Here is a 25,887-nt window from a genome sequence, read left to right as displayed (position 1 = left end):
CTGCACTCCATTCCAAGAGATCGAATCTTATTTAGAGCGACGGGATTCGCCATCTGTTTTCAAATTTCATTCCTCCATGAACTTTATTTTCCCCGACTTTGGGCAAAATTATAACCCGATCGATCCGCTATCTGGCCACCGTCTACATATATTTTCCGTGGCGGTCTCTCCCTCTGCTCTCAGTTTCTGGTCCATTTTCACACTCACAGCCACGGGAACAAGTGCAGAGCACATTGTAGCGTAGCCGCACCGAGCAGATTGAAACTTAAGTACAGTTTGATACAGAGGGGGCATACCCTCTGGCCGTCTGTCTCTCCATCCCCCTCACCTCGTCGCTCTCCCCGCGCTCCTGGCTCCTCTGCCATGCTCATTCACTCTCTCACTCCCTCTCTCCGCGCCTGTCTCGTCCTGCCCTGTGCATTTTCTCCCCATGCCTGTTCGCGTCTTCTCGCGCAGCAGGGACAACACGGAATGACCAAATAAACGTCGCGTGGGCAAGAAAGCAGCAGTTCGGCTATTCCTTACATCTTACGTTAAGGACTTTCACGTTTCCCGGTGTTTTTCCCTACTTTCTCTGTCTTCGTGTCCGGTAGTAACACAGCAGTCTTTGCTCATCTTAGTCTCGCAGTTCTTGCAGGCTGTTTTATTAACTACCTCATCTGCTTTTAAGCTGTTTTCGGCTCCTTTTGGCTAAGAAGTAGAAGATATGCAAGCGTAAAGTTAAAAAGTCTGTGGTTTACAAGCGACATAGAAGAGCACTGTGTTACATCCTCTGAACTACTTGGAAGTCAATTGGGACCTACTGGCAAGCCGATGTGACAGTGCAGCGTCAGGTAAGAAAATTGGTGCCTATGCCACTGTTTCTCTCACTACAGGCCTGCTAATATTAATGTTTAACGTAAATAATTTTAAACTTCTAAAATGAAATACACGGGAAAGTTCAATTGAAACTCCGGAAACCACAAAATAGTTGATCATTAGAAAGTAGGCTACCTCGTCACAACATAATTAACTGCAGGTGTTCAGATTTACATCTTGATTGTGAATGATTGTACAGTAGCCTAACCTTCACCTGCGTGATTAATATGCATGTTAAGACCTATTTTAGACGTAGGCTAGGCTATAGCCTATGTTGGCTAAGTGTTTTCAAGTACATTGGACTGTTCATTGTCACTCATGAACTTTTCTCGAATGGCATTTTGCTCACTAGGTTGTTCACTCAAAGCATGGTAGTTGTTTTCTTGATCAGGACTTTAGGAAATGTCTCCTTAAGAGTAGCCTAGCGTATAAAAGTTTCTGTGGCCTTCACTCAGTGTCAGGATTAGGCTACACTTAGAGTAATTACATGTCAGGTCACAAGTTGACACATAGTTTGACAAGTCAAATGATTCTACCAACAGCTAGTGTATTAGAAACAATGGATATTCATTATAGCCTAGCTATTTAGTTAAACTAAGTCTACCCATTCCCCAAGTGTGGAATTAGGGATGATGGTCGGACATAAAAGGATGCACAGAAAAGGACTTACAGGCCTCAGATTCAACCTCAGAGGACAAGCTGAACATTTTATGTCATGTCCCTTCATTAAACTACACCTTTCCTAAGGATAGGCATAGGCCTACTGTCCAGAGATTAGGCATAGCCAATAATGTATAATCTCTATGATGCAAAGTAAGATTTTGGTGGAAGACACACTCTAGTCTGTGAATTTATTTGAAGTTAGAAAGATTTCTTTAGCGATATAAGACATTGCAAGTGTCTCATTAGGCATTTCTCAATACCATTTGTATGACCCCTTGGGTGACATGAGTGTTCCAGTAGTTTAAATGAGGTATGGGTGACCAGCGCAGGTCTTCAAATGCTACTTGTAAATATTCTATTTTTCTGTGCAGTGTGCAGTATTTTTCAGTGAACCACTGAAGACCGCATGCACATGAATGGGACATCTTCTGAGCACACCACTCAAGGAAATCTCTATACATACCATGAGCACATCATCTGCTTATGCACGATAGCTGTGTGTCGTCTAAATGGCTAGTTCTGGAATATTCTAATAAGGCATAACGTGGGAAATTGAGGCTCCTCATAATATTGCGCCTTACTGAGGTCTTCAGAGGTGTTTCAACCAGGCACATAAACCAATATTTATAGGCACCTTAACAGATTCATTACTGTTAAAAAAGGTCGTTCCGCTGAGGATAAAACGCCCATAAAAAGCTGTACCCGAATCCCTCTCTCCTCCACGTTTGGCAGTGACAACAGTACAGTAGAGTCCATGGCTAAATCATTCCTCATTCCCTTTATGGGCCCAGAGGACATTTATGGCCTCTCACTGGGCTTAAGTAAGAGTGCTAACGCATGTAAGGACACTGGCTTTCATTCAGCCACCGGCCGCCTGTAATGAAAGGTCACTCTCCTGAAAGCCATTGAACAACAGTCAAATCCACAGTCAATGGATTAGGACCTGGCTGTTGTGAAAGTGTGTATCGGTGGTTGAACCGGTCAACTGGCCTATAGTTGTCAGTTTTAGGTGGTCTTTGAGAGCATTTAGTACGTTTCTACAGTTTTCTCATAACTGTTAGTTTTCATTAAAAAAAAAACAGTTTCTTTTATCAATTGCTTTCATTTCATGGGCCTTTTTGTTGTCTTTAACACCATTTTTTGTACCTTCTGTATCTAGTGATTGGTTATTTTTCAATTATATTTTTGGGTGTTTCCAGTCTTTATTTGACAGGACAGTAAAGAGTGAACAGGAAATGAATGGGAGAGAGACAGATGGGAAGTCGGTTCGGGAAAAGACCTCGGGTCAGACTCCAGTCTGGGTCCCCATATGGGCCCGTTTGTGGTACAGGACGGCTCCACCAATCATTTGATTTTCTAATATACCTTTTCAAAAGCCTGTAAAAAATGTCCACTTTCCAGTTCTGTGTCTCATAGTTTTCTCTTGGCGCAGTCCATCTGCGTCCACCATCGCTGACTTCCACCATGGCTTCTCTGACCTCCGTCAGGGTCTTAAACTTTTGGAGGTTCTCAAACTTCTCCCTTGTCTCCCTCACCTCAGCTTTTCTGCCACTTAACCCCATATTTCACAGATGAACTGCAGCTAATTTAGCCGCAGTTAGCCACACCACCCCGCACTTCACTGCCACACCACGCTTAATTACCCGCAATTAAAGTCCAATGCTAACGAGAAAATTGCTCTGTTATGAAATACAGTGGAATGACAAAAGAGAAAAGCACTCAGAGGAGATGTGGGCTTGTAGCAGAGGAGGAAGTGGTCAAAGTGGTCAGGTGGCTCAGATGTCACTGAAAGGGCTAGAGTGAATCAGTGGCTAGGTGATCTGAAACTTGAGGATGCACAGAAGCAATAAAGGTCCTATTCAGTTCCTTAATTTGACATTTGTGTAGCACAGTAAACGTGTGCTGGTTACTCCCCCAGAATACAGTTTTTATATGTTATCACATTAAATTAAATCTAAGGGCACATGGCACCAGTTCATCCTTTCACCAAAAATTCCCACAGTATTACAGTAAAACCAGTGTGTCGGCGTATACCTTGATTTAACACCTGTTAACAGTGATGAAAACGTGGTTGTCAGTTCTCTGTGAAATATTACATGCCTTTGTGTCACATTAGGAAAAATGTCCCTTTGACCTTTGATATTTGAATCTCACATGATATATCCCATGGGATCATTTCCATAGCGATTGATTAATGCATACAGAAAACAGCAGAGAATTAGTTGAATTCAAATTTCTGTGTCAAGTTCATCCTTTAGATTCAGCTTGTTCAGGAGTACCATGTTGTGTGTTTTTCACGCCAAGAGAATCATCACTGCCCATTGCCCATGAACTTAATATTGGGTGTTTGTGTTGTCTTTGTCAATGTCAGTGTGAAGTGCTTTGAGTGGCCATTGTGCTATGCTATTCAAACACAATACTTACTTATTCACAATATCTATGATATAACTGTCAGCTAGTGAGGTGACAACCTGCTTGATCTCAGTTCTTCCTCTAATGACCAGTGCAGGTCCTTTTGTATGAGTGAGTGTTAGCCGTTGCAGAATATGTGTGGGATGTTTTTCTCCTCTCTCACCTAATTATATGATGGAGGGCAACTGTCATGTCCTGCATGAACACCTCTGTTGTAAATACCATGACAACGCTTTTTGTCTGCCTTTCCAATAGCCAAGAATCAAACCCTTCCCTTATGCATTGACTAACTTAGTCCATTATGATTACAGATTTATCAATATGTGCATTCATGGCTAACCTTATGCAGGCTTTTGAAACAATTTAATCACATGTTACAACTCTAAGAGCCCATAATAATTATTACAATGGAGATAGAAAATGACAGCAATGATGTCGATTATATACTCTAGCTTCCCATTGCCCTGCGAGGTGGAAGAGGAAAAGGAAATGGCGAAGGCTGTTTTGGCTGGGCGACAATAGTACACAGTGATAGTAATAACACAAGGCCCAACAGTGATAACAATTAGATTTGATTTCATTTGAGGATACCTCCACAGCTGCTACCCCTACCCCATGTCACCGCCCCCCCCCCCCATTCACTACACCCCCCCCCCCCACCCCTTCCCCCTTGTGGGGCCAGTCTCCCCCTCAGATTAAAGTGGGTGTGTTAATTCGGTGGTGTAGCGATCGAAGAGCTCTGGCAACAATGGGAAATGGGCTATTGATCAGAACAGCTCAGATTAAGACTGGGGACTGCAGCTCTTTCTTGCTCTCCTTTTCCCTCCTTTTCTCCTGCATTTCCCACCCCTCTTTCTTCTTCTTCGTCTTCTTCTCCACCCGCTCCCCCCTCTCTTTCTTTTTTCTCTCTCTCTCTCTATACCCCCCCTCTCTCTCTCTCTTTCTCTCTCTATACCCCTCTCTATCTCTCTCTTCCTCTGTCTACAGAGGAGTTTTCTCCCTCTAGCTCCTATTATCCCCTTTCCTCTCATGGTTACCCCCCCCCCCCCCCCCCCTCTGTCTTTCCCCCTCTCTCCTTCTCCCCCCTCTTTCTCTCTCCATCTCTCTCTCTCTCTCTCTCTCTCTCTCTGTCCCATCTGTATCTGTAGACCATCTTCCCATGTGGATCTCTCTCCCACATCTAAATACATCACTTCCTCCTTCTCACTTGGCATCATTCAAGGTAGATTGAGCAATATGCCTGTATTTTACTGAAAAATATAGGCCTAGTTTTTAACATTAAAAAAGATTTTTTTTAATCAAAGTTGTAAACACACAAAATTCAATAGGAAACCGTGAAAAGGTGTATTTTAATAGATCTATATTTTTTGTCTGATTGAAAATCTTTTGGCAATTACAATCACTGTGAAAACAATAAAAAAGACATGCAGAACAAACCTTCGATTCTCATCGAAAAGACATAAAGCATACAACCAGCACAGAGACAGTAAATCTATAGCACGAAAAGTGTGCTTTTTTTTTTTAATCCCCGCTCTACTTATATTAATTACCCCAATCAATAAAAATAGTATAGGCCATCCGTACCCCTGCTCTCAGCTGCTCCCAGCTGCTCCCTCCTCAGGCAGCTGTCAGGCAGGAGCCCACACACACACTGACTCTGGGTCAGAAAGAGAACCCCTGCTAATCCAAACAAATTGCCTCCAGAACACTTATTCTGATCCCAGGTCAGTCGGCAGACCCAGTCACTTAGTGCGGTCTGTCTCTTAAGCCTCCTCGAGTGCTGAGGGTTGTCTCTTCTAGCAGTAGTCCCCCTCTTGTTGACAGAGATAAATACCCATGGCTATGCACAGTATATGTGCGAACAATACTGTTGAAAACCACAACGGAATCAGACACTTGCAGTCCCCACTAATCTATTCACAAGGTGCACATAGTTATACAGTATTCCAAGAAAATACAGATTCTATATCAGTATTCCCAGAGATCTGTTGAGTATTTGTCTTGCAGCAACCTCTCCAACACACATACTAACACTTATATACATGTGTGTATACGGTATACCACCTCTACACCACAACACTCAACAAGATCTCACATACATACATACATACATACATACAAACATACATACATAAACACATACATATACATACATACAGTAAACACTGACATGCTTTCATGCCTGGCATGAACAATTTCAGCCCACATACAAAATAATCCACACTACATACACACACTTATCCACACTCAATACTCACTCTTATACAGTGTAGTGGGTGATATCTTTTAACCAGATGCATATTCAAACTACATTTACTTCTTATGCATATCTTTAAGGACCTCTGATGAACCAGCAGTGCAATGAGAAATAGTATCTACCGCTGGAGAAAGTGACATAGACCATGGCCTTAGAATAGATAATCACAGCTCTCACTAGAGGGCGATAGAGAGGTTAGTCTGTCTGTGTGTGTGTGTGTGTGTGTGTGTGTGTGTGTGTGTGTGTGTGTGTGTGCCAGAGAGAGAGAGAGAGAGAGAGAGAGTAGCCCCAAGCGTAACCCCAAGCCCAATACACGTGTGCAGTGCACATATGTATGCTTGTGATAATCATTGGATTGCTCTGGTAGTAGTGTTGCATTGTCCTTTCTTCGCGTTTATCATTCTATCTCTTGGCTCTGCCTACTACTTTTGTCTCCCAGGCTTTGTCCACCTCTTCTCTGGCCTCTCTTGTCATATGCCCTCTCTTTTAACACATGAGTGAGCTCCATAGGTTTACCTAATTGATTATTAAGTAGCTGATTGGGGATCAATTAAGTAATTAAAGTTTGTTAGCGCCGCATCGATAGCTGGAGTAAGAGCATAAAAGCGCACAGTGAAGCGGTGCATTGCACTGTGGAACTGATCCTTGCCCTTAGATTCATGCTTGACTCGCTTGTTGTGGTATGGCAATTTAGCCATATTTTCTAGGCTTCCTTCGAGAAATCCTAATCAAAAAGCAATAAGGGAAAAGTTTTGCACCCTCTAATTAAAATGTAAGTTACCCTGTTCTTGGGGAGTTTAAAATTGGTCGTATTTCTGTTTACGAAAACCACAAAAATGACGAAATGGTAAAAAGGAGCGAGCCACTCAGATACTGCACAAAAATACAAGATAGACCAAGTAAAGATGTGAAGTCGACCAAAGTACAAAGTTTGGCGCACAGTTGGTTTATAAGTGCTGATCTCGTCAGTAACCAGAAATACATGACAAAATGTGATGCAATGAACTAGCCTACAGCTGAATTGTGGGGTACGGGAAAGGTAATTGAAATTTGGTGCTGAGAACGGAGCGAGGTAAAGGGGTTCCTCCTGTGTCAGGGAAAGAAAAAAAGAGGGAGGGGGAGAGACAACACACACACACACACACACACACACACACACACACATGCGCGCGCGCTCAAACCTCATATACGAGACAGAGGAGCGGAAACGGGTCGAATCCTACTTCAAATTCTCTTTCCTCTCGGCTTGTCGACCGGGGAAAACAAACCGACCCGAGGCACAGCGAATGGGGATTTACTAATTAACTACTTACACACAGAGATGCACACCTCCTCCTCTCCGTTGTGCCCTCCTCCTCAGTTCCCTTGGCTGAGGTTATCAGTATAGAGGTGTTTCCACGGTCCCCGGTACGGCGCGCCCCTGGAACACCGGGAGAGGGAGAGGGTACACAGGTAGACAGCGCGCATTTTTGGTTTACGGAGAAAAACAGGAAGACGAGAGAACTCGAGGTAGGCTATTTGGCTGTCAGTGCAAAGTCAAAACTAATTTCTTTTTCAAATGATTTTGGCTGATATTGCAGATATTTGCTCTTGATGTGAAAACATTTTTGTTTATTTGACCAATAACGTTATTTCCCCCTAAAAGTGTTAAATGTATTTCTACTGTAAATGTATTATTATTATTATTATTATTATTATTATTATTATTATTAGGCTATTATTAATATCCGTTTAAGCGCATTCTGAAGTGAAGTCAAATAGGTGTTCTCGTCATGTTTTAAGTTAAGTTATGAAGTTATGTCCGTTATGATTTAATTTTCAACGAGTTATTGTGTGTAAGTGTCATATTTGTATTATGCCTTATATCTATTATCTAAGTGTCATATTTGTATTATGCCTTATTCACTATAACTGTAATTCGAATGACTTGAGGTCTTACTATCAGATTGGCAGACTTTGGTAGCCGTCGGAGACTGAGAACATGCGTGCGCTCAGTGCTGTCGGTGCCGTCCCGGACAATCTCTATTTGTTAAGGCGGTGCGTCGCGCGCTCACCTACACACCACACCATCAATCAGTCAATTAGCCAGTCACTCACACGGCAACGGAAGGCGACTAATGCTGGCTAAACACCGCCCGCATGTCTCTCTTTGATGGCCAAGTGCAGACCCGCACTCTAACTGAACTCATGGTGTTTTCTTCATTTGGCCTTTGTCATCTTGTCTCTTTAGCGCTAAGGCTTGTTACCTGAGTTTTTAGTGAATATTTAAAAAGAAAACGTAGAGGCAGAATGCACCCACATAGCGAACTCCCTGTTTTAAGGTAGTCTAATGGATATGTCGTATATATTTAAATCTAAAAAAGAGAACACTAATATTGTCATGTAGAAGGATGCGTGGTTGTCATTCATTTTCCCCATTATTATTTTTAAATCTTATATTAATATAGGCTACGTGCGTTTTTTGGAAGTAACATGCTTCAGACCTTCCTGTAGATAGGTTAGGCTACTGTTTGGCAACTTGTCAGAACTCATGGTGAGGTTGACATTTTATCGACTTGACTGACTGAAAACCACCTCACAAGCATGGCACGAATATTAATGCATTTGAAAATGGCAAAACATCACACCGGTTTTGAACCTGGATAGAACCTGGACAGCTTCGCTCCCCCAAATCCACCATGTCTAAATCAAAGTTTGTTTAAGCCAAGAAGTTGTATCAAGGGAATTTCAGCGGTCAAACCTCAGTATGGTTGTTTCATGTTTGCGCACTCAGAGGTGCATCATGAATTATGACTGCGCTTCTTGACAAATTCTGTTGAAAATCAATGCATTCATAGATCCATAATCTAAACATTTGTTCATACACAGCGAATGTTTTGATTCCATTAATTATTCATCATTGCCTCTCGAACTTTTTAGTTTTACCTGCAAAGGTTATAGGCCTACTGGGTGCCACGAAAAGTTTCATCATAGGTCAGAGTTGTCTTTAAAAAGTTGCGTCATTGTGATCACCATAAAAAAAAACAGCAGTAGGCTACAAAATGCGATTTTTATGTTCTTACATTTAAATGTAAGAAAAATGCTTATCATAGTTTTAGTTTATACTAACCCTTTATACCTATTTATACTAACCCTATAATAATAATAATAATAATAATAATAATAATAATAACAATAATAATAATTTATGTAGCCTATTGAGGTTTAGTTTCGCAGTTTCTACAAAATGTCAAAACCATTTAGGCTACTTTACAATTATTTTTATTTAAAAAAAAAACTGACATGTGGGTAGCCTATACCACGTTCCTTAAAATCGATTCTAGGCTAAATAAGAGGTTAAGGCTTCCCTAAAATATTTTGAGGAGCAGCCTGTGTAACATCTTTTTAAGTTCGAATGAACTCTGCAAGTTTTATGTACAGGATGTATGCGTTACAATCACTGAATTACGGAAAGATAATATCTAAAGAGTTTATTTCCAGCTGTGCGCTCTGCTTCCAAGACTCCCTCCTGTTTCTCTCCTAGTCAATATTGGGCTGAAATATTTCCGACGTTAAATGGCATTTGGGGAAATCTCTTCTCTCCACATCAGTCAGCCCCATGCAACCTACCTCCGCTTACACACACACACACACACACACACACACACACACACACATACACACACTCTCTCTCTCTCTCTCTCTCTCTCCCTCTCTCACACACACACACACACACACACACACACACACACACACACACACCTCCAGAAACTTCACACTGTGCACCTGCCCATTTAGGTTTAGAGCAACTACAATCGGATGTAGCAGATCTCTACAAGCAGATGTGGCAGATATTATGTATTTTAACGATATAATAATAATAATAATAATAATAATAATAATAATAATATGACTTATTATAATTATTATTATTGTTATTATTATCCACCGCTAACCTAAAGTATATAATGGGAAATAACGCAGCACATTTTCATTCATATTGCTTCATGTTCTCCTCAAGCTACATACAGCTAATATTAATAACAATATGCCTAATATTATTACAGCTAATATTAGGCATATTGTTATTATTGGTAGTAGTATTGTATTGACAACAACAACAACAATATTAATCATCATCATCATCATACTACTACTACTACTACTACTAATACTAATAATGATATACGATATTCCAATGAATAATATCAGTCGTTTTGTCAAATAATGAAGAGTAGCCAATTATAGCGAAAGTGTAGTCTTTAATTAAAACAGAAATTTAAATGCATCAAAATAAATATTCATTTGTATGAGGAATCAAACGAGATCCAAGTTGATCTTACTGAGGGCGGCAGGAATTCGATCGAGTGACTTCTCACATGGGCCACCATTAACTGCTGTGTGGAGGTCAATAGCATTTGACGAATCGACTGCTCTCAGAAGTCTACTTATTTGATGAGAGTTATATATTTTCTGGTTTAAAATGCCTATTGCATATTGCATGTATGGTTTAGGTATTTTCTAAAATACCATATTTCCCCCCAGTGTTTTTGTAAGGAACATCTGTGTGCCGTATAGTTATATAGGCTAGTCTGTGCATTTTTACAACAAAAAATGGTGTTGGCTAACTACTGTGACCATATGAGGTAAAAAAGTTAGTCGATTCTAATTTTTGTAAACTTTAATATCGTATTGTTATTAGCGTTTGTTAAATCATCTCGTTCACAATTAATATATATATATATCGTTATTACATATTTTGTAAATATTAGCTTTTTACAACCTCCCATGAGTTGATTCTATTCTGGATTTATTAGATTTTTTAAAGCGGAGACAGCAGGGTGGATTCAGCCCAAGCACCGGGTTTCGCCCCAGACCCACACAGACACGGCGACCTCTCCGATCTCGTTGATGTCATTACCACACTGACATTACCAGTCACAACAAGGCTACTTCAAGTGATTGATGTTATGGACTGAGGCTATTCGAGCTGTCATTCCGTTTTTACTAATAACGCCTAAATAGGCTACTTCTCGTTGCATACATTTCGTTGTTTTTCTGTTTGGATATTTTATTGTACTATAGCCTACTGTAGGCTACAGATCAACAACATAATACAGAATACTTGCAAACTCATTGAAACAAGAGTCTGACCTACTTAAGGCGAAACTGACACCACACCGACAATTAAGTTTTCAAGCGCGTTTTCTGGTGTTCCAGAGTGTATGGTGTAGCGTTGTTTAGCAATTATTTATCTTAAATATAATATTATTTGTTGTCGTTGGTCTTTTACAGTGCTCCTTCTCTTCATCTCATCACAATCGAATTCCTTGACGGAGAATCGGCTACGTCGTCAGTCCGGGCGAAGTTTCAAGGTTGGGCTTCGGCCTCGGGTTTCCCTCTGAGGCGAGGCGGCGCAGGAGACCCGGTCAGTTGACGTTTTTGCAATTTTCTTATGAATATGAATATTTACCTTTTACTCTCCATGTAAGATCTGAGTCTTGCCACATTTGTCTCTAAAAATCGAATCTCCACAAAATCTTAAAACTAAAAATGTCAAAGGGTCGACTCACATGCCCATGCCTACATGGAAAACATGACGTTTAACGGACTTATTTTCCCTCATTAAATCCCTTCAAAAAACTATGGGGCATACACGTGGTCTACCTGTGGGCACTTTATTTTTCTTGACATAAAAAACATCTTTGGATCTTTGACCTCCTTGAATGAAGTCTGTTCTCATGCCTAAATATGTTTTAAACACATAAAACACATAGAGATCAGTGCCCCTCCCTGCACCCATCTCCCATCAACACAAATGCTAAGTACATGGCCATAACTTCATTTAAAATAATAGCAATCCTGCAAGGTCACAAGTCCTTGAGGGAAAAAAATGTGAGAAGTCTTCATTACCCGGTGCCTCTTTCTCTCTCTCTCTCTCTCTCTCTCTCTCTCTCTCTCACTGCTTCCAATACCCCCCCCCCCCCCTGCCACCTCACTCCTCCCCTCATCCCACCCCCACCCTCCTCCCGTCAGAACACCTGGTACCTACAACCTTGTACACAATAATAGCACCAATATATCCATCTATCTCTCTATCTGCTCTGGTCTGCAGTCAGCAGACTGTCGGAGGCAGTGGTGAGTTGGGAAAGGTCAGTTAATCGATGGCGCCCAATTTGACGAATCTCAGCCACTCTTATCATGGACCCAGTATTTAGGGGCAGTGGAGGCGCACAGAGATAAGTGCTTAATCCCGACTACGCCGGGAGAACGAGCGCACTAGAGAGAGGGAGCGAGGGAGGCAGGAGAGGAGGGAGAGTGAAGAGGGGATAAGAGGGGAGGGGAGGAGAAAGACAATCAAGGAGCGGGGGACAGAGAGACGAACAGAGAAGAAACAGGTTGAAGGAGAAGAAAGGATAGATCTTAAGATTTGGAAAGAGATAGGTGAAGATCGAGGAGGAGTATCGAGAAGTCAAAAATGCGTACCACAGAAAAAGACAAAAAAAGTGTCCTCTGCTGGATGAGGAAGTCATCATCCCAACAATGTGATACTGAGAGTTAAACTCTGAAACCATTGATCTAGTCAGCCTCAGTGGCAGCCAATGGTAAACACCAGCTCACCGTGTCATCCAATACACGCTGTGATGCTTACACAAGCCTTATCTGAGATCCAGTGTCCGAGTATCTGTGTTGAGTTCTGACCTTCTTAGCAGAGGAAGAACCATCTCTGAGTCAGAGCGAAGAACCGTTCCAGACACGCTCTAGACCCTGCGACTCGCGGGCCCCCTCACGGCTAGCCTGGTCCCGTAAAACACACACGCTAACTATGTCATGACAGTGTTTTTGACATGGTCAATGGCCGAGGCATAAAACGCTGAAAACTCCTCTTATAACGGGTCAGGTGTCGTGTCACGGAGTGACATAAATAATTCCTCTGTTGTGTTGTGTGGTGGTAGTGATGGACACGTCTACATCAAGCTCAGCGTTGTAAATGTCACTGTCTACATGATTCATAACCAGCCAGTCAATAAGTGGAGCAGCATACTGCCATGACGGCTTGTGCTATGAAATCAGCCTTAAGTTTGTAAATCAATTTGTGACTAATCCTGGATGAAAGGAATGTAGATGGTGTACGGTTACATGTCAGATTAGTAGTTTAGGCATCAGACAGTGGTTTTGCCTCACATGCCTCTTGATTTGGTAAACACAACTATGATTACAAATTGCATGCATTTACTGGATTAGTCAAGTGAGGTCATGGCATTTTAGCATGACACAAAGGGATCCAACATGATATAATCCTGCATGGAAAGATTTGCGTCAGTTGGACACTTGAGGCACTTGCAATTTGGTGCGTTAACATGGCCCTATGATGCCAGGTGCCTGTGAATGGATAGAGTCACCACTGCCCGCCATGCATTTGTGCAAATGTGTTTAGTTCATGAATATTTATAATAATATAATATAATATTATCTTAGGGGTTATATGGGCATATTCATTTAATGTTTTCATTTACTCAGCATGATGGGCAGGTTAGTGAGTGTATAAACTTGAGTGTATAAACTTTGGGTTTAAGACTTAAATCAGTCCTTGATGAATGAATATGCACTGCACTTGATACCACCCCCCCCCCCCCCCCCCTCTGAGCGGACAAAGGTATTAGTCATTACACAAACAAACAAATAAAAAGATATGAAGCTTAAAAAAGCTGGGGGGAACAAGCTCCCAAATAAGTGCTAGAGGGAGTGATAGACTTGCAGACAGTGTACAGACAGACGTGTAAACAGACTTCAGGCCAACTGACAGACAGATCGACACACCAGTGAACAGCCTGCAGTACAATCAACAGCTACTCTGACCAGCAGCCTGGTACCAAATATTACTCTGAAACAAGACAAACAGAGACAGGCACAAACAAGACAGCAGAGAGACAGTTGGACAAGTGCAGAGTACACAATCAGGCAGAGAGAGAGAGAAAGAAAGAAAGAAAGAAAGAAAGAAAGAAAGAAAGAAAGAGTGCACACACGTGTGTGTGAGGCAGAGAGAGAGAGAGAGAGAGAGAGAGAGAGAGAGAGAGAGGAGAGAGAGAGAGAGAGAGAGATGAAGAGGCTCTTCCAGGGCCAGAGAGGTGCTTGGCCAAGCATACACACTCACGCTCGTGTCCTGCCTCTGCGTCTCAGTACCAGCTCAATGTAATTCGATTGAGATTAGTCGCACTGGCATGACAGGAGATCCCTAGTATTGCCAAAGCACTTAGGAGGCAATGACAGGCTCCCATCGACGTGTGCACTAATACAACACTCCACAACTGGCCATGCGGCGCCACTACCGGGCAGCTCCCAGAGAGCACGCGGAGGAAAAAGAGAACGAGAGAGAAGCAAGTGATGGAGAGAAACACAGAAAGAGAAGAAAGAGAGAGAGTGAGAGAGTGAGAGAGAGAGAGAGAGTGAGAGAGAGAGAGAGAGTGAGAGAGAGAAGATCAGCAAGCACTCATAAGTGCATCTGAGCATCTAGCAGCAGAGAGCTGATGCATTAGGACGGCGAGGAGGGCTGGTAATCAGATAAGGAGAGGTAGACTTGGAGGGACGAAAGGGAAGGTGGCACATGGGGCTCTGTGGCCGGTGAGCAGTAAGGAGGGAGAGTGATGATGGTGGGCTGGGACGATGAATGGCAGTAAGTGTATGTCATATTCAGATGAGGTGGAGCGGAGACTTGCTAGACAAGAGATTAAGTCAACATGTCCCTGGTCAGTCATTAATCTCATTTCAGAGTAATTAAGGTGAGATTAATGAGTCCCTGTGTAGGTGTGTGTGTGTGTGTTTGAGAAAGAGAGAGAGAGAGAGAGAGAGAGAGATAGTGAAAAAGTGAGAAATGAAAAGGCCACAAACGTAAACGGTATGAAAGGTGACTCCTCAACAGAGTGTGCGTGTGTTGCAATCTCTTTTAGTGTCAAACTTTTAATACGTAAGCTTCACCTGCCATTGTACTTCACTGCTCTAGTTGTTGTTCAAAAATATCAATATGCATACATCAATGCTTGTATTCTTTAATCCAGGTATGTTCTAGCTTTGTAGTGTTGAGAACTGAGTCAATCTTCTTCGTGGTTTGCAACATCCAAGTAAACAAGCCCATGCCCATCTCCCGCTGGACTCTTACAGGGAGGCTACACCAAGTCCACAGCTGAAGCACTCCGTTTGTGGAGCGTAACATTCTTTTTAGAAGACTGGTCTCATTTTTTTCGAATGTACGTGCTGCTATCCCGTCTGGTGTAGTCACTTCCATTGATTGTAGTGGAAGCTCATTGTTGCGGAAGGCACAACGCGAGCGGAACTCTTCAGTGACATGCCCTGTGTAGCCTCCCCTGTTTACATTCTTAAAGTGACCCATATCAGACACCTGTGTTCACATGGTTTGCTTAACACTTGAGACATTGCTTAACACTTGAGTGCATGTGCACAAGAGGGTTTGGTTCACGAAAAGATGCAAACATACAGACAGCGAAAGAAACAGCTTATAGAAGGAGCCTGGAAAGGACATTAAAACAGAGAAGGAGAGAGTGAGCAAGTGGCTGCAGATTGAAATTCTGAGAGAGTGAGTCGAGTGAGAGAGAAAGAAACAGATAGTGAGAGAGAGGAAGAGAGAGGGAGAGAGAGATAGTGAGACAGAGAGAGTCAAGTAAGAGAGAAAGAAACAGATAACATGAGATGAGAGAGAGAGAGAGAGAGATAGTGAGACAGAGAGAATCAAGTAAGAGATGAGAGAGAGAATGCTGGTCAAATGGAGGTGAGGCACCAAGCTCTGAATAACCTTCGTTACCTCTGCCTTTATCCAGCCTCTTCATACACAACGGCCACCCCCCTCCCCCCCCCCCCCCCCCCCCTCAGCCCCCAGTGCTCTCATCAGGGGTGCTCCTGATGTGTATCGAGGGTTGAGGGTCGACATGGGGGCCCCGCCGATGGTGTAGCGTCCCTGCGTCTACCCAGAGATTGTGGTAGCGATAGCTGTTTTTGTCTGACATGCTCACAACAGCACATAAATCAAGCGCAAACACTGACGCTCACACACACTTGCAAGAGAGCATGCACGTGCTCATGCATACATGGTCACACTAACACACACACAGACACACACACACACACACAAACAAATGTAGCAAACTCAAGTTTTAACTAATGCATCCAAAAACATCTGAGAGTGCACACATGGAGACACACACACACACACACACACACACACACACACACACACACACAGAGAGTACACACAGAGAGTACACACAGAGAACACACTTAGGGAAACAGGCAAACACACACACACACACACACACACACACACACACACACACACACACACACACACAAACAGAGAACACACTTAGGGAAACAGGCAAACACACACATACACACACAAACACACACACACAAATCAACATAACCATTCATAGAGGCATATATGGGTTATCTCTTTGTATTTGAAACCCTGACTCCCCTTGCTGGAGTGGGAAGATAGTGTTGCTCAGCCCATGCAGAGGGGGAGTACCATGCTGCATACTCTCATGTGCACAAAGACACACTCTCTCTCTCTCTCTCTCTCTCTCTCTCTCACACACACACACACACACACACACACACACACACACACACACACACACACACACAAACACATGTGCACACACACATGCACAAACACACACACACACACATTCACAGATGTACATATGTGTCTGTGTGTGTGTGTGTGTTCCTGGTGTGGCTGTGAGGGAGATTGAGGACTGCTCTACTCTCTGCTGACTGTTGAGCCAGATGAAGTGATATCGACTGAAAAGGGTCGTCTGTGCAACCCGGTGTCCAAACCAGCCGTGGCGGCTAATACACTGCTGGAGTGTGGCTTCTGCAGTCACACACACACGCACAAGCACACACACACATGCACAAGCACACACACACACACACACACACACACACACACACACAGGCACAGGCACAGGGTCCTCTGAGATCAATATGCAATGGTCCTAACAGATAGACTGGAAGTGTGTGCGGTAGGGGCAACAGAGTAAGAGAAAGAGAGAGAGAGAGAGAGAGAGAGAGAGAGAGAGAGAGAGAGAGAGAGAGAATGAGAGAAGAGATAGAAAGAGATAGAAAGAAAGAGAGATGAGAGAGAGGGAGGTTGACACACACATGTGAAAAGAGGAAATGATCACAGGCATGGCTTGAAAAGCATGAAGAGGAAAAGAGGCAGGGATGAAGGAGGGAACGAGAGAGAGAGAGAGAGAGAGAGAGAGAGAGAGATAGGAAGAGAGAGAAAGACAGAGAGGAAGAGAGAGGTATGAAAGAGCGCAAACAAGGAAAGCCAAGTCCAAATAGAATGGAAACAGAAGAAAAAAACAAGGGATACATCCAGATGGAGGAGGATACACACGGGGGGAAAGAAAAAGACATAAGAGGAAGACACAGGGAGAGAGAGAGAGAGAGAGAGAGAGAGAGAGAGAGAGAGAGAGAGAGAGAGAGAGGAAGAGTCGAGCGTGGGGTGGGGTGGAGGGTGTGTGGGGTGAGAAACAGAGAATGGGAGGGAGGGGGGCAAAATTTCCATCAGGTTTTCAATTGGGGCGGATCAATAGTGTATTAGAGCTCACCTTGACCCTGTCTCTCCCCCCCATCCCACTGCCCTGCTGCACAGGCCAAGCTGCTCCCGCTCACAGCAGGGGGCGGAGGGGGAGCCGCCGCCGCATTACAGGCTGCCATTCGGAGACCAAAGTGGCAGAAAATGGCATAATAAAAAAGACAGGAGAGGCCGAGCGAAGGAGTGAGACAAGAAAGAAAGAAAGAAAGAAAGAAAGAAAGAAAGCAAAGAAAGAGATGGAGTTTGGTGAGAAGGGTTGTGGAAATAAGAGAGGGGAAGTGGGAGAGAGAGAGGGAGAGAAAGAGGGTTTGAAAAAGAGATAACGGTGGATGTGTGTTTGTATGTGTGTGTGTGAGAGAGAGAAAGAGAGAGAGAGAGATACAGTGGTGTGTGTGTGTGTGTGAAAGAGAGAGAGAGTGGTGTGTGTGGTGTGTGTGTGTGTGTGTGTGTGTGTGTAGGCTGTATGCCCCTCAGACCTCATCCTCAAACAGAGCAGATCAAATGGAAGGAGAGTGCTAACAGAGCAACTGGTCCCTGCTGGTGTTGCTCTTGAACCAACGGACGCTGAAACACTTGGCAGAGAGTCGTCAGGGCATGTCAAATGCACCCCGCGCCTGTCACACAGGCACATGACACACACACACACACACTCTCTCTCTCTCTCTCTCTCTCTCTCTCTCTCTCTCACACACACACAAACACACACACATGCACACGCACAGAAACTCACACACACACATTGACACACATGCACACGCATGCACGTATATATATATATATATATATATATATATATATACACACATTCATACACATTCACAAAGGCAGGCACACACTCACAGCTTCAGGCCCTGTTCAGGCATATTTCAGCTGCTTGATCACTTTGATGTGCAGCCTAACCATGCCAGCTCTCTGCACTGTATATTTTAACAGTTGATCTGTGTGTGTGTGTGTGTGTGTGTGTGTGCGTGCACGCACGCTTGTGTGAGTGTGTGATGTTTAGTTAAGTTTAGGGCTATTTGTTTTGTACTACCCTACCACTCGTCTGGTATGCCCATGAATGTGATTTTTTCCCCCCTGTATTTTTCCTTTCTTTATATTCTCTGTTTTATTTCTATTTTAAGTATTTCACTAAGAAGCACTCACCTCACTCACTCACTCACACACACACACACACACACACACACACACACACAACAATCATACAGATGGCGTTGACTGGACGGGCTACACGAGCGCATGAAGACACTGAAGTTCAAGCTGTTCAGAGGCAGGGGGCAGAAGAGGCAGGGGGAAGTGCAGAGGTTGAATGAAAAAAATTGATCTGGGAATTTAGCATTTAGACACAGTTTACAAAGCGATAGAGATAGGACACACAGGAGCATAAGGGACTACAGAGGGGGGTGGACACTTAACTTTACAATAGGTCAGCTTCGCCCAATTTACTAGTACTAGTCCAAACCATGGCTTTATGATGAATCACAGAATATGTGGCCTAGTTTTGGGTTTTCCCTCATGTAGGATATTGAAGGTGTAGACCATTTTGTAATTTTTTATCATTAATTTTTTCATACACATTCTATTCAGAGCAGTTTTCTCAATCTTGTATTCATGTTTCTCAGTAGTCTTTGTCCAGATGGTATTATGCTTTTTTCACATCAGAAACTGAACATGAATGAGTACATGCGATGAATAGGCCTGAGCTTACTTACTTCAGATGAGGATGCTGTCGTCTCGCCGCCTGTCACTATGTTATTGATGGACTTTTATTGTTTGTCCGTGATTGCCCGAGCATTTCCTAAATGTTGAGCACGTTGCCACCTATGCACTGAAACGCAAATGCACCCCCAGCCACTCACAACAAAACAGAGGCACACCACACCGGGTCCCTCTTGCTGAGGGGGGAAAAGAAGGAGAAAAAAGGAAAGAAAAAAAGAAATCGATCGCCGGGGATAGCGGTGCGCGTCGGAGGATCGTATCTTGTCAAAATAATATATTACCCTCATCCCCGGCTGATCGATGCGGTGGATTAGGGACGGAGGGCCCTCTCCCCCCTCCGCTCCCCCCTCCGCTCCCCCCTCCTCGCTTCCCCCCGCTGCCTCTCTCTTCCTCCGCGGCGTTCCGTGCAGTTTAATATTTACCTCCGTGAATGAGCGGCAGCGACGGCGCTCACTCTTAATTGATTCCGACACTTGGGGCTCTGTGTTCGGGCTGCGGATGAGAGGCGAGGGGGGTGTTTAGAATGTAGAGAGAAAAGGTGGCGAGGGATCTGGCGAGGAGGAAAAAAGGGTTTGGGGAGAGAATACCATATGGTAAAGCGGCAGGGGGAAAAAGAAATAGCCTATAGGCCTACTGTCACGTCCAAGTTCTGTTTGGAAATGGTATTGCCCGATACAGAGTGAGGTAAGATTTTAAAGGCTATGAAGAAACGCTCGCGCAAAATATACCCTAACCTGGAGATGAATGAAAAGTCAACGTATAGCCTACAAATTATACAAAACAGAATAGAGTTAGCGAAAATGAACGGAGATGGCGAAATAAGCATGGAGTGTGAACAGACAAGCGCGGAAATAAAGGTGCAGGTGAGACAGACGAATGGCGGCGTTCAGGTGAGGGAAATGAATCAGGAAGTGACGGAGGAAACGGAGGACAAGACCGGGAAATGAGACAGCGAGAGGGAGCGCGCCAAGAGAAGAGGGATGGCGGGAGCACAGAGGAACGTGAAGGATGGAAACCCTGCAATTGAGAGGGATTAGGAACGCGCCATAAAGATACATAGAAAAAAAGGAGGAACTTGAAGAGAGGCAAGAGTTAGGATGAAGGCTACCAATAAAAATAGAAAGATGGGAAAATAGAGGGGTGAGAGGAGAAAAAGAGCAAAAAGAGGGGGATGACAAAGAAGGCGTTGACAGAAAACAGGAGCAATGAGGTAGAGAGAAAGAGAGAGAGAGCAAGAGAGAGAGAGCGAGAGAGGACCATATTTTCAGTTGAAGGAACTTGGTTGTCATTTTGTTCCGCCAGCACAGAGCACGGCTATAAAGTATGAGAACCATGCGGGCCACACTCGATGACTTATGTGTATATCTAGGCTTTGTCAATATTTCTTTCTGTCTTTCCTGGGCTGCTGCTCTCCCCTTTTCGCTTCCACTCTCCTTCCTCTTTCACACTTTTCCTCCGGATGAGCACTTGTCCTATCACTCCCTCTGCTGAACAGCCTTTTCTTAACACACACACACACACACACACACACACACACACACACAAACACACAGGTGTGTATTACAGGGCAGGTGTGTATTACAAGAACTTCTAGTAGTAAGACAGCTGTCATCCAAAATTTTAATGTATATTTCTGACGAGGAGGAATTATGACCCATACCTTGGTCACATGAATGTGAAGTCATTCTGATGTGTCCCTCATGGTTCACCTTCACCCGACCTACTGCCCTGGCCCATGTTTACTTTGTTTTGCTTTGTTGTGGGGGTGTAGAGCAGGAAGAGGGGGGTAGTCATTCCAGAACCTTCTCTTACAGTCCTTACACACAGACGCCTGCTGTCCCAACACATCCATCTCCCTGACTTGTTATATTTCTATTTCATTCTGTCTTTTGTTCCCCTCTTTCCCTTAACTCTCTGCCCCCCTTTTCTGTCTGGGCATTCATCCCCCTCTCTCTCTCTCTCACTCCTTCTCTACCTCTGTCTTAATCCCTCTCTCATACACTCTCTATCTTACTCCCTCTCCCTATTTTTTCTCCATCTCTCTCTCTATTCCTTTCTCTCCTTCTCTCCGTCCAACTCTCCGTCCCCCCCGTGTGTGTCTCTCTCTCTCTCTCCGTCTCTGGTGTTTATTTACTCTCTCCGAGGGCCTCGTTCAGTCAGAGGTAACAGAAGTGTCAGTTGTCATTATTCCCCTAATTCAGTCATCCGTCATCGCGCAGCGCAGCTCAGCACAGCACAGCGCAGATCAGTCCGCTGTATGCCACATTATACACGGCCGCAGCAGGTGTAGTCGGCACCGAGGTGGAGATTCGATTTGACACACATAGAGGTGGGAGGCCGGGGAAAAAGGCAGGAGAGGGTGGAGGTGGAGGTGTGGGGGTGGTGTGTGTGTGTGCTTTTGGGGGGGGGGGGGGGGGGGGGATTTTGAGAGTAAAAATAAGACCCAGAGTTTGACTAGAGACAAAGGAGATCACAGAGGTTTGGCAACAGGGGAGCAGCAGGCCCGGCGACTTGGCAGGGGAGGAGGAGGAGGAGGAGGAGGAGGAGGCTGCGTCGTGTCGAGGGTGAGGGGACACACTTTATTCGCCCGCTCCCTCGACCTGCTGAGCCTGAAATCATAAACACACAACGCATTGATCCCAGGGTGAATTTACGATTAATTGGTCATGTATATTTATTACTGTGTAATTATCGATGTGCGATGAAGAGTAATAGCATTGCTTTGCAATATTGCTCAAAAACCTGCCAGTTTGGGGAGAGAAAATATATTATCAAACAGTATGTAAAATATGGCAACTTTTTTTTCTCTTCCTCCATGTATAAAGTTTTTCATATCCATTTATTTTTCACTCTTTTCTTTCTCTGGTTACAGTTACAAGGAGAGACATTCTGAATTGCCTGGCACCCCACTCCAGCTCAAATAATGAGCCAATGTTGCAATAGCTTCTCCTTCTGTGAAATACTTGCCAACTTCCCTGGGCCTCCTTTCCTCCCTCACTCTTCTCTTCTCCCTATAGGTGCGTCTGCACTTAGCAATGTGTCAACTCCAGAAACACTACAATTCCCATCCAACCCCCGTAACGAGGAAGAGTCCTCTCCGGTTCTCTGTAGAGGATATTGCAGGGCTTGTCAAGGGGTTAGCTGGATGAGGCCATGGAGTTAGTGCTCACTTACTCCCTTCCTCTCTCCACTATCATCAGCAGTGATTTATATGGGCCCCCTCACATTAGCAGGTTCCTGCAGGGATCTCCCCACTACGTTTGATCCCGTTTCCTCCCCAGCACAGGGCCTTAAATCCAGCCAGGACTCACAGTGTTTTAAGCAGCTTGAACTGGAGGTCTGCGTGGCATTCGCATGAGGCCCACATTTAGCCCCACTCTGTCTCTGTCTCTGTCTCTCTCCCGCTCTCCTAAGGCCCCTGCGTGATCTCCAGTCATAATCATGTTCTTATTCTGCCTCCCCTCTTGGTTCCAGAGGATTCCGCTGATGTCACTTCACAAACACCCCCCCCCCACACACACCACCACCACCCATCTTTTAATCTCTGAGCGAGTGCGTTGGCTGTGTATCCAAATCTAGCCTGTGATGTTCTGAATGCTTGGAGTAAGGTATCACCACGGGAACGGGATGCGAGAGTGCTTAGAGCGTTTTGTAACCCCCTGCTGTGGGTCAATTAAACCATGAAGCAGTATTGTTGAGTTCAACGCTAAGGCAGGGTGCACAGAGGCTGGATCACTTGGTACGGAACACTTAAAGAATCATAATTCAACAAGGGTTCTTAATATTTATTCTATAGTTATATTTTAAGATTTGATTGCTGGTATATTTCATCATTAAAGACAACAAATGTACCGCTCTCTTATAAATCTTTAAATTTATGAATTATGTTACATAATTATGTGAATTATGTTTATATTATGAAATGGATGATATATACTGTATATACAGATAATTTACAGCCAGGCCTTCAGATTCAGATTAGACAAACAAGACACTTTGGTAATTCAATAGATGTAAATACTCATGGCTATAGTTTCAATAGGTCTAATTCTTATGTCTTAGTCTTGTATAATATTGTCTTTAAGATCATATGAGTCAGTATATGCAAATAATATTGTCTTTAAGATAGTGTTTTAACCAGATCAAAAGGCTGGGAAATAATCTCTTCTAGAGTTACAACAGGATAAAAAACAAGACACGCATAGCAATGAGGAACTGCATATTGCCTTCAAACTTTTATCTTATTAGGTGCATTTGGGTTACATCATGATTGACATTCTAATTCATTTAGGCAAGCAGTCGTTGGTGTGGAATTAATGAAAGAAAAAAAGCCTGATTGATTGCTTATATAAAGCTAAACTGTAATGTAGGATTAATTGTGTTAGTGCAGTAAGTGCACCAAAACGGACATAATGATAATAATAATAATAATAATAATAATAATAATAATAGCTTCCAAACATATTTGATTCTTATTATGTTTTTTTCATTTACAGTATTTTCTTACATATTTAGAATAGTCAGCTAATTATATCACCAAGCAAATATGAATCGATACAGCTATTCCTTGGACTCCTGACGGGTGGCGTGGTAGCGGGGCCGGAGTGACGTGAGCTGGCTCCATGAGGGATGGGGCTGGTGGCAGTGGCGTGGTAGCGGGGCCGGAGTGACGTGAGCTGGCTCCATGAGGGATGGGGCTGGTGGCAGTGGAAGTGGTGCACCTGGATGGAGCTAAAGCTCCAGCTTCCGCTGCTGAGAGCCTGGGCACGCCGCTAATGAGACGAGCAGAGCAACATCAAACAAACGGGGGAAATCAGAGCTCACGCGCCGCAGAACTCGCCATCACAACACACACAGCTCTCTAGTGGAGTGGGAGACAGTGGTGATGCAAGCTCACATAAACACACACGCCCACACACACACTGAACAGAATGCCACCTGACACAAACACACACGCACGCACGCACACATACACACACACACACACACACACACACCTGCTCTTCTGTTGTCAAACACATCAGTGCACAGATGCACTTACAAATGCTTTCTCTCAGACACACACACTCACACACACACACACACACACACACACACACTTGCGCTTGTTCAACACCTTCAAGAAAGCCATTCGATTGTCCAGTACTTTGACTGAAATACCTGTTGACCTTTAAGACACCATATTGAGTGAAATAGCTCTCACTGTGCGCAGTATAAACTCTTTGAGTATGAGAAAGAGAGAGAGAGAGACAGACAGAGAGTGAGAACATATAGAAAGTTTGAGGGACATAATGACAAGTGGATTAAGTCAGGGCAAAGCAAATGCAAGAGAGAGAGAGAGAGAGAGAGAGAGAGAGAGAGAGAGAGAGAGAGAGAGAGAGAAAAGCAGGAGTAAGAGAGTGCTCAAGAGAGGCGGAGAGGAAGAGATGAAGGAGGAGAGAGGGAGCTAGGACACAGTGAGCTCTGAGGAAGATAGTGTATGGGAGGCGGTGGGCAGATTGATAGTGTGCATTGAGATTGGGGCAGGGCAGTCACAAGCTCAGCCCTCTCTGTAATTCTGCACTTAATCACCATCATTGCGATGGGGTGTGAGAACAAGGGCGGAGAGAGAGAGAGAGAGAGAGAGAGAGAGAGAGAGGGAAGAAGGTTAAGTGGATGTAGATGTGTACAGATGATTAGCATATGCTACTGGACTGGTTGGAAAAGAGAACAGAAACACAAGACGGGGGGGTGGGGTAGCAGGCACAGTAGAGGTGTGTAGAGGTGAAAAGAAAACAGGTTATCAAAGAGGGTGTTGGAAATGGGGGTGCATAAAGAAAGGAACGGAGGTTGAAAGAGCGATGGAAAGCAGGAGTGAGCTACGCAGAGTGAGCGTGCTGAAGACTGGATGATGAAAGCTTAATTAAAGTAAATTAGCTACCTGAGCCCCCAGACTAACCCTTGTCACACAAAGTCAAGCGGAAGAGAGTGGGGAGGGAGGAGGGGTGGAGAGGAGGAGGAGTGGGACTCGGAGACAGGGAACATCAGGGAAGTTTTCAGGGACACACTGGAGAGCATTCATCACATGAATGCATGCACATATGTCTCTTCTAGTTGTATGAAACTCTATGAATATTAGTAGACATGACTAACCGTTTCTTGTAACATATAGCCTACATATTATTTTTACCAATTTACATATGACAGTCTTTATGATACCTTATAAACCTACAAACACTGTACAGTAGAAGATAAAATAGATTTTTACCATGTCAACTGCCAAGTATGCATGAGGCACTAAAGCTTATTTTCGCCATTTAGGTTCTTTTTGGTGTTTATTTTCAAAACATTGTTAGGAAGTCATTGCTTATCAATCCGCAGACATCAATCCACAATA

At 43.8% G+C, this 25,887-nt stretch overlaps 1 protein-coding gene across 1 annotated transcript in view; it reads left to right on the top strand.

The window, feature by feature from the left end:
* The first annotated feature begins 316 nt into the window (after positions 1 to 316).
* erfl1 (Ets2 repressor factor like 1) overlaps positions 317 to 25,887 on the top strand; it is a 44,843-nt gene continuing 19,272 nt past the window's right edge. Inside the window, exons 1-2 of the mRNA XM_042106168.1 lie at positions 317 to 833; positions 11,465 to 11,597. The gene's annotated coding sequence lies outside the window, so the exon portion shown is untranslated. The remainder of the gene's footprint in view (positions 834 to 11,464; positions 11,598 to 25,887) is intronic.

This window comes from Alosa sapidissima, chromosome 10, assembly GCF_018492685.1.
Source record: "Alosa sapidissima isolate fAloSap1 chromosome 10, fAloSap1.pri, whole genome shotgun sequence".
Classification (NCBI taxonomy): domain Eukaryota; kingdom Metazoa; phylum Chordata; class Actinopteri; order Clupeiformes; family Clupeidae; genus Alosa; species Alosa sapidissima.
This window is presented reverse-complemented; position numbering and strand designations above follow the sequence as displayed.